Source organism: Gadus chalcogrammus, chromosome 16 (genome assembly GCF_026213295.1).
Source record: "Gadus chalcogrammus isolate NIFS_2021 chromosome 16, NIFS_Gcha_1.0, whole genome shotgun sequence".
NCBI lineage: Eukaryota > Metazoa > Chordata > Actinopteri > Gadiformes > Gadidae > Gadus > Gadus chalcogrammus.
The window spans coordinates 20,468,871-20,488,004 of record NC_079427.1 but is presented as its reverse complement, the minus strand read 5'-3'; positions in this window follow the sequence as shown (position 1 = coordinate 20,488,004).

Here is a 19,134-nt window from a genome sequence, read left to right as displayed (position 1 = left end):
GACGGCATTGGAACCGATCAGGCGTCAGGGAAAGAGGATTCTCTTCTACCTAGACGACCTACTTATTCTGAGCAACTCAGAGGAGACCGCGAGAAGGGACACCATGACGGTGATAACCATCTCTCCTTCCTGGGTTTTGCCATCAACTGGGAAAAGGGCTCCCCGCTCCCCAGCCGGCAGACAGTCTACTTGGGGCTTTGCCTAGACTCAGCCACCATGACTGCGATGCTTTCGCCTCCTCGGCGAGACACAAGCTCAGGTTGCTCCTCGTTCCCCGTTCGGTGTCGCCAGACCTGGAACATTGGAAAAACCCCCCCGCCCTTCTCAGGGGTGTTCCCCTGGGCAGGGTGGCGTCCTACGTAGTGGTCTTCACGGACGCCACGTTGACGGGTTGGGGAGGAACGTGCCTCTCTCACTCGGTCGGAGGCGAGTGGCGCACGCCCCCTGCAGCACACATAAATGTGTTGGAGCTCGACGCTGTGAGGAAAGTGCTGTTGCATTTCTTTCACCTGGTGCGCGGCCGCCACGTTCTGATCAGGACAGACAGCGTGTCGGCGGCGGCGTACATCAACAGACAGGGGGGAGTCCGCTCCCCTGCTCGCCACCGAAAGGCGGTCGAGCTCTGGCTTTGGGCTCATCAGTATCTCCTCAGTCTGAGAGCCCTGCATATCGCGGGCGCCCAGAACTTTGGGGCGGACCTCATGTCTTGTGGCGGTCCCCGCCGAGACGAGTGGCGGTTACATCCCGACATTGTCAGACTGATCTGGCAGAGGTTCGGAACGGCGCAGGTGGACCTCTTCGCGTCCAGGGAGAAAACGCACTGCAGGTGGTGGTTCTCCCTCAGCCCTCGGGATCTTCCCCCGTTGGGGGTAGATGCGTTGGCACACACACCTTGGCCGCGGGCTCTCTTGTATGCGTTTCCCCCGCTCCAGCTGATCCTTCCTTTTCTGGAACGGGTCAGACAGGAGAGACTGTACCTGATAATAGTGGCCCCGGAGAACCGTTCAGCTCTGGGGTTTCCAGAGCTGGCTGCGCTCTCGCGGTCGGCGCCGTGGCCGGTACCGTTCAGGCCGGATGCGTTTTCACAGGCCCACGGGACGGTGCACCACCCGCCCGATGTCTCGGGACGGCTGTTGGTTTGGCTCCTGAGAGGTTGATCCTCTCAGGAGCCTGAGACGGTTATCAACACTATTCAGAGTGCCCGTGCGCCTTCTACTTCTTCCCTCTATGCGGTGAAGTGGTGCGCCTTCTCTAATTGGTGTGACAGTAACCACGCTGTCCCATCTCAATGCGAGGTGGGAAGCGTGCTTTCGTTTCGGCAAAACTTATTGGAGAAAGGTTTGGCCTTATCTACTATCAAGGTCTATGCGGCAGCCTATGGACCGATCTTCAGCCATCCACTGGTCAAGAAATTCTTGCGTGGGGCTAGACGGGTTAGGCCTGTTTCACGCGTGCTTATACCACGCTGGGATCTTCCCACCGTGTTGCGCGGATTGTCCAGGGATCCTTTCGAGCCTCTTTCTCAGGCCCCCTTGCATGCCCTGTCCTTTAAGACGGCGCTCTTGTTGGCCTTGGTTTCTGCCAAGCGGGCCGGTGAGCTAACCGCTCTGTCTGTCAGCCCGAGTTGCTTGTGGCTAAACGAGGAAAGCTCCTTCGCGTTGCTCAGACCTAATCCTGCGTTCCTCCCGAAGAACATTAATAGTTATTTTCGGTCGAGGGATATTGTGATTAAGGCCTTTCACCCCCCGCCTCGTTCTAGTGAGGCGGAGGCGGGGTTGCATCTCCTGTACCCAGTTCGGGCATTGGCTATGTACGTGAATCGCTCGGCCGCGTTCCGCTCCACACAACAGATGTTTGTGTGTTATAGCGACGCTAGCAGGGGCCGCGCTCTCTCTAAGCAGCGGTTTTCTCGCTGAATATGTGAGGGTGTTTGCTTAGCCTACTCTCGGCAGGGCTTGGCGCCACCGTTGGGCGTTAAAGCTCATTCCACACGGGGCGTGGCCGCTTCAACGGCTCTACTCAAGGGCGTTTCGGTGGAAGACATCTGCACGGCTGCGTCTTGGTCTTCCCCCGGCCCCTTTGACCGTGTTTTACATGTTAGACATGTCCAGGGGTTCACTCTGCAACTCTGTGCTGGAGTCCGGGACCCCTTTTTACGGCTTAAGAATATAGACATGTTCTTTAAAGCGGCGTGGTTGGATTTCCTCTCGCCGGCTGGCGAGTTGGGCTTGAATACCAGTCTTACTCTCCCACCGTTTTTCAAATTAAAAACAGGCTAGGGCGTTTTTCTATTGGCCCGCCGATTGTCAGGTGGTTTTGTTTGCCAGTATGGCACTCCCGCCGTTTCTTTCAAATAAGAAACGGCCAAGAGAGACCCCTTATTGAAGAGCCGGATTCCGTAGCTCCGCCCCCGTTGGTAGCGGACCTAATGGAAACCCTATTGCTCTGGTTTTTCTTTTCCTTATGGGTTCCATGAAGCACGGATTAGAGCCGGAGTCTTTACAGACTCACTTTTTTCTCTCTTGATCATTGCCTTGCTTGATCTAGGAGGAATTCGTTTTTTATGAAGCTGTTGTGTTTTACACTTCCTTGGCTTTTTGAGTCTTTATGTGCTCTGGTGACTTAAGTCGTTTTGACTGGGGTCCAACAGGAGTACATTGATCGGGCTCCGCTCGCAGCTTCACCTTAGCCCAGGGTTTTTCAACCTTGGGGTCCCGGAATTTAAATAGGGTCTCCTGAACTGTCTAGTAATTGATAAAAAAAAAAGAAAAAGGTTTTTAAATAAAACACTACAAATAATCGTACATAACTGTCTCCAATACTTTCATTTTCTCGAATATAAATCTAGTTCAAATAAAATGCAGCAAATATCTGAGCTGGTGCATCTTTGAGTGCCGCAATCACGTGACTGCACAGTTACATTACTTGAGTTCAAGCTCAAACCTATAAAATGCAAACACAAACTTGCAATCAGAGTGTATAAAACAAAATGGAAAGATTTATTCTCCCGCCTGGCCCTGTCCCTCCAAAGACAGTTCGAAGAGGAACTGTAGCAGAGACACAAAAGACACAGCGAACATACGACCAAAGTTTCATTCAGTATGCATTTACAAGTGTGATGGAATGCTACGAGGAAAAGCCGAAATGTCTGCTATGTAGTAAGGTCCTGTCTGCCGAGAGTATGAAGCCAAACAAACTCAAAAGACACTTTGAGACACCACACAAAGAGCATGTCGGCAAACCAAGAGCTTTTTTTTCGAAAACAAATTTGCAGACCGAACAAACAGCAAGTGTAGGCCTATTTCAAAAAGGCTGTGACTGCTAGTGAACGGGCCCTGGAAGCTTCTCTTGAGGTGAGCTATCTCATTGTTAGGAATATGAAGCCACATAGCATTGCTGAGACTTTAATATTGCCAGCTGCCATCGAAATGGTGAAAACGATGTGCGTGGAGAAAGAAGCTAAAAAAATAACAAAATTGCGCCCATCGCAGACATACTGCACCAGGTCGTAACCATAGTGAATTACATCAAGCCACATCCTCTGCGAGCAGGTCTGTTTGCAACACTGTGCGCCGACAGGGGCTCTGAATATGAAAACATACTATTTCACACAGAGGCACGGTGGGTGTGTCGAGAGGTTACCAGCAGAAAATGTGCCTCCTTGCATATATAACGGACATCTTTGGAAAATTGTCAATTTGTGCACTTATCCTGGCTACTCTGTATTTGTTCACAGTATAACAAACATGTTAAAAAAATAATTCTAGAAAAAAATAATTCTCTCGGGTCGCCAGACATTTTTGATGTCAAAATGGGGTCACAGCCCAAAAAAGGTTGGGAACCACTGCCTTAGCCCATAAGGCGAAGCCTAGACGGCGTAGCCTACATGAAATAGAACGATAGTTATGTTATTATAACTCTAATTCTATGATTGTAGGCGTAGCGTCTAGTTTCCCACCTGCTGTACCCTCCAAATGCTGAAAGAAAAGCGTGGAGGATGAGCGACGGTATACACCGCGTTAAATAGACGCGATACCGTGGGAAATGTGGGCGGGGCCCACGCTGATTGGTGCATAGTTTGAAATTTTCAGCGCATAACATAGCTATCGTTCTATGTGCATGTATTGTAATGTTCTTCTTGTCAATCAATGTGGGGGCGAATCATTAGGTTAGCTGGGGGAGGGCCTTGGAAGAACAGGAGGGTGGGGGCCTGCACGTGAGTGAGACCGTGTTTGGGGTTGCCGGGGTAACTGGGTTTGTTTTTGTGTGGGATTTCGCCGTTGGTTACGGGTTTCAGTGACCTGGTTTTTGTACATTAAAAGTTCCTTCAAATACTAATGACTCAACATCGTTATGTCACCGGCGAGGTCATTACATTGGTGTCAGAAGTGAATTTTTTTTTTTTTTGGGGATTTTTTCTCGGCCCTGCAGTGCTCGGCGAGTCGGCTGGAGTTGCTATCGCCGTTAGCTCTGTTTTTGTTGTCGCTTTTTCTCTACAACAATAATGCTCCCCTGCGGACTGTCGGGTGAAGATAGAGATGGACGACTACGGCGAGGGGGCGTGTGCAGTAGCTTCGGAGTCTCTGGTGAGGGGTAGAACCCAACGGGAACCGGCCACCGTTGAAAAATACGATTTTTCCCGCATAGTTCGCAGCGCCGACTGCCCGTGGCCGCCACAAGACGGCGACAGACATGGCGGCGCTTTTCTCACATCAAGCCCGGTGTCCATCAAGACGCCTAGATACACCGGTAAAGCTGACTGGGAAGCTTTCCACGCGCAATTTGAACTTTTAGCCGATGCTGCCGGTGGTCAGTGAAGGTCAAAGCGCTGCAGCTTGCGAAGTGTCTGGCGGACGACGCGTTGTCTTGTTTGGTACTGACTAGCCCAAAGGTCAGGGGGGACTATGTTGCCCCAGTGGGGGCACTAAGGAGGCGTTTTGGACTGTGTGTTAAAGTGTAATTCCGGCGCAAATTGAACCCAGGATCCTTGTTTTGGCATTAAAACCCATCAAATAAGCCTTCCAGATACCTTTTTTCATTAAAATCGAGTTTTATAGTTTGCCGGGCGCAATGTTTGGCGTCCATGTTGTTGACTTGGGGCATAGTGTTTCGCTTCTAAATCCGCATTTTTGAACCACTAAATAGCACCAAACCTCTGCAGTAGCATGACTAGGGTCCCTATACATAAAACGAAGCACAAACAACTTAGTTTGCAAACCCGGAGTTTATTTAAAAAGACAGTTTAACAAGCATTACCGGTAGGTCCGTGTTTACAGGAAGTCCACGCAAGTCGATTGCCGAATGCGCCGGAGTTCAGTTCAAGGAGGAAAGTTTTGGAATTTATAATTTATATAATATATATTTATAAATAATATATAGCAAGTGTTGACACGTAAATTAAAGGAATTGCATGTGTAAGTTTCAGTTACAAAATAATTGCTCGCTACAATCAAGCATGGCACGTTGTTGACGGAAGACGCACTGCACATCCGTGATTGACGCATAGAGTGAAGGACAGCTCAAGCACCGGAGAAGACGACCCATCCCCAGCTTGAAGTCACACTGATGACCCACGACTGCTGTGCCAAATTTGAAACGAATCACATCATCAAATTTGCAGATGACACAACAGTGGTGGGCCTCATCAAAGACAATGATGACTCAGCATACAGAGAGGAGGTACAGCTACTCATCAACTGGTGTGAGAGGAACAATCTGCTTCTCACGTCAACAAAACAAAATAAATTACTGTAGACTTCAGGAAGGAACAACCAACACACATCCCACTCATCATCAACGGCAGTGCAGTAGAGTCTGTGAAAAGCACAAAGTTCCTGGGAGTGCACATCATGAATGACCTCTCATGGACTACCAACACCACCGCGCTGGTCAAGAAGGCGCAGACACGACTCTACTTCCTGAGAAGGATGAGAAGAGCTGACCTCCCCACTTCTGCCCTCACCACCTTCTTCAGAGGTGCTATTGAGAGCATCTGACCAGCAACGTCTCTGGTCTGGCATGGCAGCTGTCTAGCTGCAGACAAGAAGGCACTGCAGAGGGTGGTGAGGACAGCAGAAAAGATCATCAGGTCACCCTACCAGCCATTCAGAAACTGTACACTTCACACTGTTCCAAGCGGGCAATGAACATCATCAAAGACACAACTCATCCAGCACACAGTCTGTTCTCCCTTCTACCATCAGGGAAGCGGTACCGCAGCCTGCGGTCCCGCACAAGCAGACTGAGTAACAGCTTCTTTCCACAAGCCATCAGACTCATCAACACACTGAAGAAAACCACATGAACTTCACCATGTCACTGGCACTTTACTGTTGCACTTTACTTTACTGTTGCACCTTGTGACCACTGATTGTACTTCTGCTGCTATGTGTGTGTGTGTGTGTGTGTGTGTGTGTGTGTGTGTGTGTGTGTGTGTGTGTGTGTGTGTGTGTGTGTGTGTGTGTGTGTGTGTGTGTGTGTGTGTGTGTGTGTGTGTGTTTATTGTCAATGTCTTATTTAAATGTTTTTTTTTAACTACACATTGGAGTCTGGCCAAACGCAATTTCAAACTTCTGTGCTACCTGTTACATAGATTTTTGACAATAAAGTACACTTGAACTTGAACTTGAACTTGAAGTCAAGAGAGAGATGGTTCGTGTTGGTGTACCGCATTTTGTAACTGTAACTTACATATGCAATTCCTTTAATTTACGTGTCACAACTTGCTATATATTATTTATAAATATAAATTATAAAAATTATAAATTCCAAAACTTTCCTCCTTGAACTGAACTCCTGCGCATTCGGCAATCGACTTGTGTGGACTTCATGTAAACACGGACCTACCGGTAATGCTTGTTAAACTGTCTTTTTAAATAAACTCTGGGTGTTTGCAAACTAAGTTGTTTGTGCTTTGTTTTATGTATAGGGACCCTAGTCATGCTACTGCAGCGGTTTGGTGCTATTTAGTGGTTAAAAAATGCGGATTTAGAGGCGAAACACTATGCCCCAAGTCACAACAACATTGACGCCAAACATTGCAGACTGGCAAAACTATGATACTCGATTTCAATGAAAAAGGTATCTGGAAGGCTTATTTGATGGGTTTTAATGCCAAAACAAAGATCCTGGGTTCAATTTGCGCCGGAAATACACTTTAAGCCGGGGCTAATGCGCTCGGAACTCTATAATAGGCGCAGGAAGCCGGGGGGGACACTGCGGGCCCTGGCCAACGATATCGAGAGCCTGTCTCGGCGAGCATACGCCAACATGGCGCCAGCCGTGCAGAGCGAACTTGCTTGGGATCCGTTTCTCCAGGCCCTTTCCCCTACAGAACTACGCATGCAGACTCAGCTAGCCCACCCGCAGACTTTGCAAGAGGCCTTGGAGATGGCAATAGAGAGGGAGCAGGTGTTGGCTGGAGCAATCGGCGATCATCCTGCTCCTCAGCCGATGGTGAGATCGGCAAGGGAGAGGAGTGAGGACTCACAGAAGCCAGCCTGGGTGGACGAGCTCACTGAACTCGTCCACGCTGTCTCTATGCAGGCGGATCGCCGCCCCCCGTCTCGTCGAGAGCAGAGGGTCTGCTGGGGCTGCGGGGCAGCCTGGCCACCTTGTCAGAGAGTGCCCTAAAACTGTGAGAGCCCAGGGAAACGGGTCAGGGTCAGCGTATCCTAGGGTTGGACTTCCTGCGGTGCACTGGCTGCCAGCTGGACCTGGAGAGGGGGGCGATTGGCTTCCAAGGAGGGCCCACAGTCTATATGGCCCCGCCAAACACCTCCTACATCCGGCCCCCACCGACAACAGCTCAGATGGACCAGTCACACATCCCCGGCCCCCTTCACCCCCTTGCAAAGACCTTCCAACCACCCTGTCTTCCCGATCCCTGTCCATTGTCTCAGTCCTCCTCCCGCAACCCTCCCCCCTCCCTCCCACCCCCTCGTGTCAATGTTTCGGCCCCTACAGACTACTCCCTTGCCACACCAGCACCCCACCCCATGAGCCTGGGCCCCTTCCCCTGCCCTGCCCAGCTTCCCCAGACAGGTGAGGAGACTGTGCTGTCGACTGTGCGGGCAATATAATTCCTGGGCAGCAGCCGTGGTGATGGTGCCTAAGAAGGGGGGTAAGTGGAGATTCTGTGTCGACTACAGGCCACTTAACGCAGTGACGAGGAAGGACTCCTACCCCATCCCGCGAATTGATGAGGCCTTAGAGGTCGTAGCTGGGTCGTCCTGGTTCTCCTCACTCGATCTCCGCTCTGGCTACTTCCAGTGCCCTCTCGCCCCTAATGCCAGACCCAAGACTGCATTCTGCACTAGCAGAGGATTGTGGCAGTTTCGGTTCCTCCCTTTCGGCCTCTGCAATGCACCTGCGACCTTCGAGAGGCCTGATGGACAGATGTGCTCCCGGGCATCCCCCGGCAGCAGTGTATCGTCTACCTGGATGATAATACGGGCACACGGGGGCTCCTTCGAGACCAGCACTTTGCCTCGCTGCTGTCCGTTCTGTGAGAGATAGAGTAGCTGCGGCGGGGCTTGAAGGCTCCATCCTGATAAGTGCCATTTCCTGAGGAGAAAGGTAACTTTCCTTGGGCACAGGGGTGGGGGGAGGAGAAGGGCATTAGCACCATGGAGGACAAAGTGGCAAGCTGTCAAGGATGGCCATCCCCACGGACACCAGACAGCTGAAAAGCTTCCTCGGACTGGCGTCTTACTACAGACGCTTTGTGAGGGGCTTCTCCTGTGTGGCCGCTCCCCTGTTCCGCCTGCTACAGAAGGACAGGGGGTTTGTGTGGGCGGAGGATTGCCAGTCTGCTTTCGAGATACTCAAGGGAGCTCTCACCAAAGCCCCGTTGCTCTCCCCTCCTGACCCTGCCCTGCCCTTCATCCTGGACACGGATGCTAGTAACGTTGGCAATGGTGCCGTGCTGACACAGGAGGGGCCGGAAGGGGAGCGGGTGGTGGCGTACTACAGCAGGACATTCAACAAAGCTGAACGCCGCTACTGCGTCACTCGTCGCAAGCTGCTGGCCATCGTTAGAGCTGTACGCCACTTCAAATATTACCTCTGTGGCCTGCGCTTCACTGTAAGGACTGACCACTCCGCGCTCCAGTGGCTCATGTCTTTCAAGGACCCAGAAGGGCAGGTCGCACGGTGGATCAAGGAGCTGCAGTCCTACAGCTTCAGTGTGGTGCACAGGGCGGGGGCACGCCATGTCCCAGACGCCCTCTCCCAACGCCCCTGCAGTCAGGATGGCTGCCGCTACGGTGAAAGGAGGGAAAGCCGTGAGAGGGAGCTGTGCAGCAAGTAGAAGGGATGTTCTGCGGTGGAGGTGGCGTCCCCAGTCTGCTGTGAGCTCCGGGAGGTCGACAACGCAGGATGGAGACGGCAGCAGGAGGAGGACGCAGACCTTCGGACCAGTGCTGCAGTGGGTGGACCTACAGCGGCGGCCCCCATGGGAAGAAGTGGCCGTTCTCTCCCTGGTCACCAAGGGACTGTGGGCTAAGTTCGAGGCCCTGCGGCTGTGGGATGGCGTGCTTCAGCGGGCCTGGAAGGAACCCGCCACCGGAGAGGTGAGGTGGCAGGTGGTGGTGCCTCACTCTCCGCATGGGGAAGTGCTTCAAGCGGTCCATGGTGCTGTGGGCTTAGGGCACTTTGGGGTGACAAAGACCCTGCGTTGCCTCCGCCTTGGCTTCTACTGGGGGCAGCACAAGAGGGACGTCGAGGACTTCTGTCGTCGCTGTGATGGCTGCACGGCCCGCAAAGGCCCCACTGAAAGGTCCCATGCCCAGTTACAGCAGTTCCCTGTGGGGTTCCCTATGGAGAGGGTTGGGGTGGATGTGGTGGGCCCGCTCCCCTGCACAGAGAGGGGGAACAAGTATATCCTCACGGCCATGGACTATTTTACCAAGTGGCCGGAGGCGTACGCTCTGCCTGACCAGGGGGCGGAGACCATAGCTGACGCTTTGGTCGGGGGGATGATTAGCCGTTTTGGGGCAGCGGAGTCCATCCACAGTGACAAGGGGAGAAATTTTGAATCCCGTGTCTTTGCGGCTTTATGTAGCAGGCTGGACATGCAGAAGACCCGTACTACCCCCCTGCACCCACAAAGTGACGGCGTGGTGGAGCGATTTCATCGCTGTATGGAGCAGCAGCTGGCCATTGTCTTGGCTGAGCATCAGCGGGACTGGGACAATCATCTGCCTCTGGTGCTCATGGCATACAGGTCAGCTGTCCAGGAGTCGACGTCCTGCACGCCTGCTCTGCTGATGTTGGGCAGGGAGCTTCGCACCCCAGCTGACCTGGCGTTTGGCCGGCCCGCCCGATTCTCCCCCCTGTTCCTCGCGGCCCAGAGTATGCCAGGAGACTCCAGGACCGCCTGGAGACGGCTCACTCCTTCGCCAGGGGACAGCTGCTGAGCGCAGGGGTGAGGCAGAAAAGGAACTATGATGTGCGTTCTCGTGGCAGGCACTTTCAGGCTGGGGAGCTGGTCTGGACCTACAGCCCGCATAGAAAGAAGGGAAGATGCCCAAAGCTCGATAGCGAGTGGATCGGGCCATGCAGGGTCCTTGAGAGAATGGGGGAGGTGGTGTACAGGGTCAAGCTACCACCTCGGGGAAGGAGGGTGGCTCTCCACAGAGACCGGTTGGCCCCTTATCGAGGCACCGCCAGCCCTCAACCCGCTCCAGCGAGCACTGCAGCTCCCCGCACCGGTGCGAATGGGCCCCGGACACGCACACCTCAGTGTTCTGGCCCTGGGTCCCCACCAAACCCTTTCCTTGTCTCCCCTCCCTGTCGATCACCACAGTCAGCAACTTGGCCCCCAGCCCCCCCCCTCCCTTTCTCCCCCTGCCCGCCCCCGGGCCTGACACTCGTGGGCCCCTCTCGCCCCTAGGCGCTTCTCCCCAGCCCCCCGTGGCCCCAACGCGGCCTCGTAGAGAGGGGAGAGCGCCGGGTCGCTTCCGGGACTTTGTTTGTTCCATCGAGGACGAGGAACTTTGAAGGGGGGAGGCAATGTAGTGACCCTGGGACATTTAAATAGTTTGTGTGTTATGTGTTGCATTGTATTTCGTTGTCCGTTATGCCAGTTGTTCTATGTGCATGTATTGTAATGTTCTTCTTGTCAATCAGTGTGGGGGCGAATCATTAGGTTAGCTGGGGGAGGGCCTTGGAAGAACAGGAGGTTGGGGGCCTGCACGTGAGTGAGACCGTGTTTTGGGTTGCCGGGGTAACTGGGTTTGTTTTTGTGTGGGATTTCGCCGTTGGTTACGGGTTTCAGTGACCTGGTTTTTGTACATTATATGTTCCTTCAAATACTAATGACTCAACATCGTTATGTCACCGGCGAGGTCATTACAGTATGAACTGTTTTCATTGTGTTTGAACGGCTTTGGTGGTTCAAATGGGAAATCAATCACTAGTGTTACTGCAATACCTTACTGCGTCCGTAACTCTGCCTATGGCATATATTTATTTTGGAGCGCCTGGGGTCTCATTTATAAAACTGTGCGTGGGATCGTTACTAAAAGTGTACGTAGGCTACGCCCAAAAGCCAAGTTTTGCGTGCGGCAAAAAATATTCCGATTTATAAAACCCTGCGTACGCACACGCAATCTTTGCTTTATAAATCACAAGAGTGCCACAAGTGTGCACAGCTGAATCAGCTTCACGTTCCGCCCTGTACACGCCCCTTTTTAACCATAAATGAACGATCATAAAACATGATCGTTCTTCTCACTCTACAATTCTTCTGTCTGACTTCAGTTCACCACACCATCTGTGTCGCCAATTCTCCTTTTCCTCCAAACCATGCGTACGCATGGGTCAGAGTTTGCTTAGGGCTGCGCACATTCTCCCGTCAAGTTGGTTTTTTATAGATCGCAACCTTGGCGTGGAAAGTCACGTACGCCAATTTCAGCCCCGTTCTGTGCGCACTCAACGGTTATAAATGAGACCCCCTGGTACTCAGCCAATGCTACCGCGACAAGAGCTTTCCGGGTGGGGTCCATGTTTTTCTCCAACGACCGACGCGCAAAGCATAATAAAACGCTTGAAGTGTGGGCTTGACGTCGCATCCGAGGTCCGAGTCGGTTCACAAAGAATAAAACGCACCCTCAGACTCGACTCCTCCCAGACCCACTAGCCGCTGACTCGCTGTTTGTTCGTTGTGAGTGGTGAAAGGGGAAGAGTCTTTTTGAGCGAGGCAGCGAGCGTACGATAATACGCTTCAATACCACTGAAATGGTAATTGCATGCTTTCTTTGTACTTTCTGTGTCATGCCAGATTAATCAAATATTTGAATGTCACGTCAATCTGTCTCATTCTTTCATTGTTCGTTCTCCACCCGGGACCCCCACCATCATTGCTAAATCAAGTCTATTATCTTGCTGATATGTTAAACATCCAATAATTACACCCCCCATCCCCCTGCATTTGGTTAAAGTTGTAATGTTGCTTGATGTCCGACTTCCACGATCGTGAGAACGAGGGAGGAGCTGAGTCTAATGCCGCTTTTCCACCGCACATGTAGCTCGACTCGACTCGACTCGACACGACACGACTCGACACGGTAGCAGCACGGGTCGTTTTCCACCGCAAATAGTACCTCCTGGACGTGTGCGGGGTTGGCTGCGCGAAAGGGCCGTGACGTATTTTTGTACGCGACGCAAACAACACCTACGCAACCCACACATGGACAGAACCCACATAACAACAATGGAGGACATCGATAACCATTACTATTATTAGCTGGCATGTTGAAGAAGTTGAAGAAGTGGAATATGTTGGCTGCGGCGCTGCTATGGCTGTTACCAGCATGGTTGCCATGTCGCTCTCGTGACTTTCGTCACACTCTCTGGCCAATCAGTGGCCGGCCGTCTGCCGACGTCACCTTTTAGCATCGGCTCAGCCGCTTGGAACCTAGAGCGAGGCGGTACTAGAAAAAGCAGCCACTTCAGGTACCAGATACCATGTTTTCGCGGTGGAAACGCAAAAAATGCGAGCTGAGTCGAGTCGAGTCGAGTCGTGTCGAGCTGGTACCATGCAGTGGAAAAGCGGCATAACACCGGGATCCCACCGGACGCGTACGCGCCGCGGAACGGCTGCGTCCTCTGCCCTGCGTCCATTCCTACCGGGCGCGTAACGGCAGCGTGGCCCTGCCTTGCGAGCCAGCCGTATTCACGCGAGATCACGAGATCACGCGATAATCCTAAACCTAATGTACTCACCTTCCACTCCCAAAACTATTGCAATTAAATGCCACGCTTTGTCCTTTGACATTTTCCTTATAAAAATGATGATTTGGTACATAAATGACTTCATGTTGCTGAACTTCGACAATGAGTCTCTCGTCGTCCATGTTGCCGACCCTCTGAGACCCTTTGATTGATTGACTGCTGACCTGGTGCCAACGGTCTAGACGTAATAATGTTGATGTTAAGTTACATGAGCTGAGTATTGTGTTTTATTTTGAAAATTGACCGGATGCTCTATGGCTTTTACTTTTCACTTCCTACTTTTCACTCGACCTGCTCTGTCGAAATTGACGCGGTTTAGCAGCGGCTCGCGGCAAAAATAGAATTGGACGGAAAGATAGCGCCGTGGCGCGGCACGCCGCTCCAGGGACGCTGCTGAAATGTTCCGCGGCGCGCCCGGTGGAAATGGTCGTATTGATTAGAGTGGAAGCGATCAGCAGCGGTGACCGCGGCGCAGCCGTCCCGTGGAATCGAGCCTTAAAGGCTCGATTCCACCAGAGGCGTACGCGCCGTGGGACGGCTGCGCCGCGGTCACCGCTGCTGATCGCTTCCACTCTAATCAATGAGACCATTTCCACCGGGCGCGCAGCGGAACGTTTCAGCAGCGTCCCAGGAGCGGCGTGCCGCGCCACGGCGCTATCTTTCCGTCCAATTCTATTTTTGCCGCGAGCCGCTGCTAAACCGCGTCAATTTCGACAGAGCAGGTCGAGCCGGGCAGGAAGTGAAAAGTAAAAGCCATAGAGCATCCGGTCAATTTTCAAAATAAAACACAATACTCAGCTCATGTAACTTAACATCAACATTATTACGTCATGACCGTTGGCACCAGGTCAGCAGTCAATCAATCAAAGGGTCTCAGAGGGTCGGCAACATGGACGACGAGAGACTCATTGTCGAAGATCAGCAACATGAAGTCATTTACGTACCAAATAATCCTTTTTATAAGGAAAATGTCAGAAAGGACAAAGCGTGGCATTTAATTGCAATAGTTTTGGGAGTGGAAGGTGAGTACATTAGGTTTAGGATTATCGCGTGATCTCATGATCTCACGTGAATACGGCTGGCTCGCAAGGCAGCGTTACGGCAGCGGCACGTCTTGGCCGCGGTCACGGCAGCAGATAGGTTCCACTCTAATCAATGAGACCATTTCCACCGGGCGCGGCTGCGAACGTCTCAGCAGCGTCCCAGGAGCGGCTCGCCGGTGCCGCAGCGCTATCATTCCGTAGCATTTCTATTTTTGTGCCGCAAGCCGTTGCTGAACCGCGTCAATTTCAACAGAGCAGATCGAGCAGGGCAGGAAGTGAAAAAGTAAAAGCCATAGAGCATCCGGTCAATTTTCTGCGCTGCCGTAACACGCCAGGTGGAAATGCAAGCAGGGCAAAGCAGTCGCAGCCGTTCCGTACCGCAGCCGTAAAGGCCTAAACACACCCGCGCCGAAGCGGCGCGTAAAAAAGTCTGCCCCCATTATTCCGGGTGTACTAGCCCACACCGGCGCTGACTAGCCACACGGCAGTGTTCCGCGCCGCACAACTAGTCTTCAAGCCAATGTTCTATTCCCTAGCGTCGCCGCCCCTGAAAAAGCTCTTTTTAAAAGCTGGTTTGTACATCCCGGGTCCCGTAGGCACCTCCATATCTACCCCTCACCACTGGATGTCGCCCTCTTTCGTTTGTGAGAAAACAATTCCGAGAATGGACGATGAGAAACTGGTGGTCGAGGTCGAAAAATATGTAGAATTGTATGACCAAAGTTCCCGTCATTATAAAGACAACACCAAAAAGGACATTGCCTGGCGAGCCATAGCTCTGGATATTGGCTCTTCAGGTGAGAAATCAACAATGGTGGACAAAGTACCCAAACCATTAACCATAATGGGAAATAGACGAAATCAAGTCACATATAATCACACCATGTAGGTAGAAACCAGATTACTTGGAATATATATATTTTTATTTAAGGCAAGGCAACTTAATTTATGTAGCACTTTTCATGCATGAAGCAGACTCAAAGTGCTTCACATAGAAACATTCTCATACAATAAAATAGATGAGTAAAAGAAAACACAGGCAAAGCTCAAAATTGCATTGTCATGTATTAACTGTCTCTCTGGTATCAGATCATGCATTAACTGTCTCTATGGATTTGAGGAAAAATAACATTAAGTGTCTCGAGCACCAAAATACACTGGCTACTGAATCCAGCACAGCAATAACATCACTGTATTTATCCCGAGGGATAAAAAAAAAGTATATATATATATATATGCAAAAGAGTATGAGAGGGATAATAACTAGATTATAGGTCATCATGACTAGGCTGCACCATATGGTTCTGCCATTGCACACTTAGTGGCGAATTGAAATATTGGCGTGCCTCTCAGGATCTGCACGGAGCTCCTGGACCAGATTGTGGCATACCCCCTGTTCTTGTCTCCGTTCATTGATGGGGTGCACCCAAACCCTTCGTCTTCTCCTTGCCCGCCTACAGCGCAGGAGAAGAAGGGCAGCCCCCTTCTGTCTGGCAACAGTTATTTGTTCTGTTGAAATAAAAAACCTCAATAAAATGTAAAAGAGCTTGCTCAATTAAAATGGATAACTACTGGCTGCATACATGTAAATGTGTGGCTTTGTTAAGGCTATATAGATGGATAGATAGATAGCTACTTTATTGGTCCCAATGGGGACCAATAAAGCCATCCAGGAGCTCAATACAATAAATACAAACAATAACAATTGGCCTTAAAAGGTGACTGCACTATATACTAAAAAGGCTTAATAGAAGGTCCTGCACTTATGGAGGTTGTTGATGCAGTAGATGAATAATTGCACAATATAAAATAAATAAGAAATGACAGTAAATAAAACGATAAAGTGCCCTACAAACTAAGCTGATAGATCTGCTGCTTGGAAACATACTTTCACAGATTATACATTTTTCAAATTATTCAGCCAAAAAGATGGAAAATAAATAAACTAGGCTACAATAGGCTACTCACCCATTGCGTTCCGTCTCTTTGCTGCGGTTGATTGACAGGTGACTTCCTGCATCTATACTGCAGCGCGGCCGTCGTGCCGCCTCCTGTTGGTGCTAGGGGCGTGCTTTTGACGCGCGTAAAATACGCGCCGCTGCGCTGCGGCGCCGGTGTATTTCAGCCTTGATTTATCCAGAATACATCTAGGTGGGTACTCTGTGACTCTGTCACTATAACACCGGAAAAGGCAGATTTTCCAATTGCTTGGCTAATCACACTCACAGCAAGTGAGCATTTATATCAACCTTTAACATAAATACATTTAATTATTGCATGACAATGCCACAGCAGTCAATATAAATGTTAAGTGTATAGCAGTTGTGAAGTATTCTGTATCTACTCAATAATAATACTAATTACTATGATATTCTTAACATCAAGATACGTAATTAATCTGGAGTAGTATTTTAAAATGTGCGATTAATAAGGTTCCAGAGTGAATAGAAAAGCATCAAAATAGAGCTAGTTAATAAATGCAATTCCCAGACACAGCCTGATGGCTAATTGGCACACGCCATCAATAAATAATGCTAAACTATGACGTTAAACACAGAGGTACACTGAGACCGACATATTCCTCTTCGTTATCTATGGCTCGGGAAAGACTTTCATAAAATGCAATACTTGCCCACTAGATGGTGAGCTTACGTCACCTACTGAGAACTGGTATGTTGTATTTCTAGTGTTAAAGCAACTAACCAGACCAGTTGACAAAGCAGGGCAGACAATGATTGATACCACTACAGGTCACTATAGATGACGGCCAACAAATGACCGTTATAACTGACATTCTCTTAATCACCACAACCTTGAACTATTTAACAGTTTATAACAAATAAGAGTATTGTTTCCGGCCTCCAACTTGCCTCTGACCCCCTCCCGCCATGTAGGATTGAGTAAATTGAGACCCCCTCTTCTCTCTTCACCTCCACTTTGCTGTTCAATGCTGCCCCCACCCAGCTCCCTCACCCCACCCACCCACATTACTCTTTTCTGACTCTTCTTGCTCTCTCTCTCTCTCTCTCTCTCTCTCTCTCTCTCTCTCTCTCTCTCTCTCTCTCCCTCTCTCTCGCTCCGCTCTCGCTCTCTCGCTCTCTCTCTCTCATATCTATACAAAGGAGACGGTAAGCAGAGGGCTTTCCTCTGACACGGCTGATACACACACACAAACACCACGTGTCATTTCTGAGTCGAACAGACACATCTAATACATCTTATTCAGCAATTGTTGAGTGATTCATCCAGTTAAAGATTCAGAGAGACAGAACAGAGAGAGAGAGAGAGAGAGAGAGAGAGAGAGATTGTTAATTTGGCTTCTATTTTCACCTGCTTCTGCAATGTTAACTTTTGTTTCGCTTACCTATAAAGCTTTTTGGATTTGAATTGGATTTTTTTAAATTTAAATGAGAGAGAGACAGAGACAGAGACGAAGAGGAATGAGAAGAATACATGAAAAAGAAGGATGATATATTGGCTTAGGACCACTCTTGTTCCACATGACGAGCATGCTTTTTTCCCCATTGTGCCTTCTACTGTGAAACAACATCTCTCTGGGACTCAGAAACATGTTGTTGGCACTGATGTGCGTTCCGCAATGCGCTGGGGCTTCTGACATCAGCTGTCTTCTTCCAAGAGACTCGACCCAAGCTGGGAGAGGGAGTGGAAGAGGGAGGGAGAGACAGACAGACAGACAGACAGACAGACAGAAAGGGGGAGAGGTTTGTTGGCTCGAATCCCAATGGAGCCATTAACACCTTGGTGTAACGCTGATACACTTAAGGAATTTTTGGCCAAGCATTTTTAAATAGGCCGTGACCCAGGGTTCTTGGGCTGTGTGTGTGTGTGCGTGTGTGTTTGTGTGCGTGTGTGTGTGCGTGTGTGATCATATGTGCTTGAATACATGTGTGTGTGTTGGTGTGTGTGTGTGTGTTGTGTGTGTGTGTGTGTGTGTGTGTGTGTTGGTGTGTGTGTTGTGTGTGTGTGTGTGTGTGTGTGTGTGTGTGTGTGTGTGTGTGTGTGTCTACAAGTGCTGAGGAAACCAGAGCAGCCAGGATCTCCATTGAATATTTTTAGAACTGCTTAAGATGTGACCTTTTCCATTCACCGTCGCATTTACACAAACACAAACACAGCGACAACCACTACACATGCAATTGCCGTGTTCCGTCTTTCACTGCTTACATATGAAAACACGGTGTGGCCAAGTTAAGCATAACGAAATAACAGCCATACCTTCCTGCGTAGCAATGCCAAATCGCTTTCCAGGGGGCCTTTGCTAACAACCATTTTTACTCTTTCATCTAGTGATTCAACTACAGACACAGGAGGACTAGGAAGAGCAGGCAGTCTGCTAGAATGATCTTGCTCAAGGAGGCATACACATACAGGGGACCGGACCTTGTATATTAAGCGCTAAGGGATCAACAGCATCTACCCAGCACCTCTTAAAGAGTTGCATTGCAAGGGTCTATGAAGTCACCAACGCCGTCTGCAGGCTGACCGGAGAGCCGCGGATGGATTTCCATCACAAGAAGGGGAAAATATTCAGAATGATGACGAGAATGGACAACAGAAGCAGGCGGGAAAATGCTCATTACCGCCTTCGTTCCGCTATACCCAGTAGGGAGAGCGGGAAGCGGCTTATCATTGCTGCCCCACACGTTCACACCGGTTGTCTCCACGCCGTTCCTCATCACCTCTAAGGATATGTCAAGGATGTCGTCGGCGGAGGAGCCGGAGCGGGCGTTAGCATACGTTGGTGTGGATGCGTGTACGTGAGTGGGAAAGCTGCTACCACTGCGCGCGGAATGGACTGCAGCCGCTGTGAGACATTCATGGATTCATCTGCTTG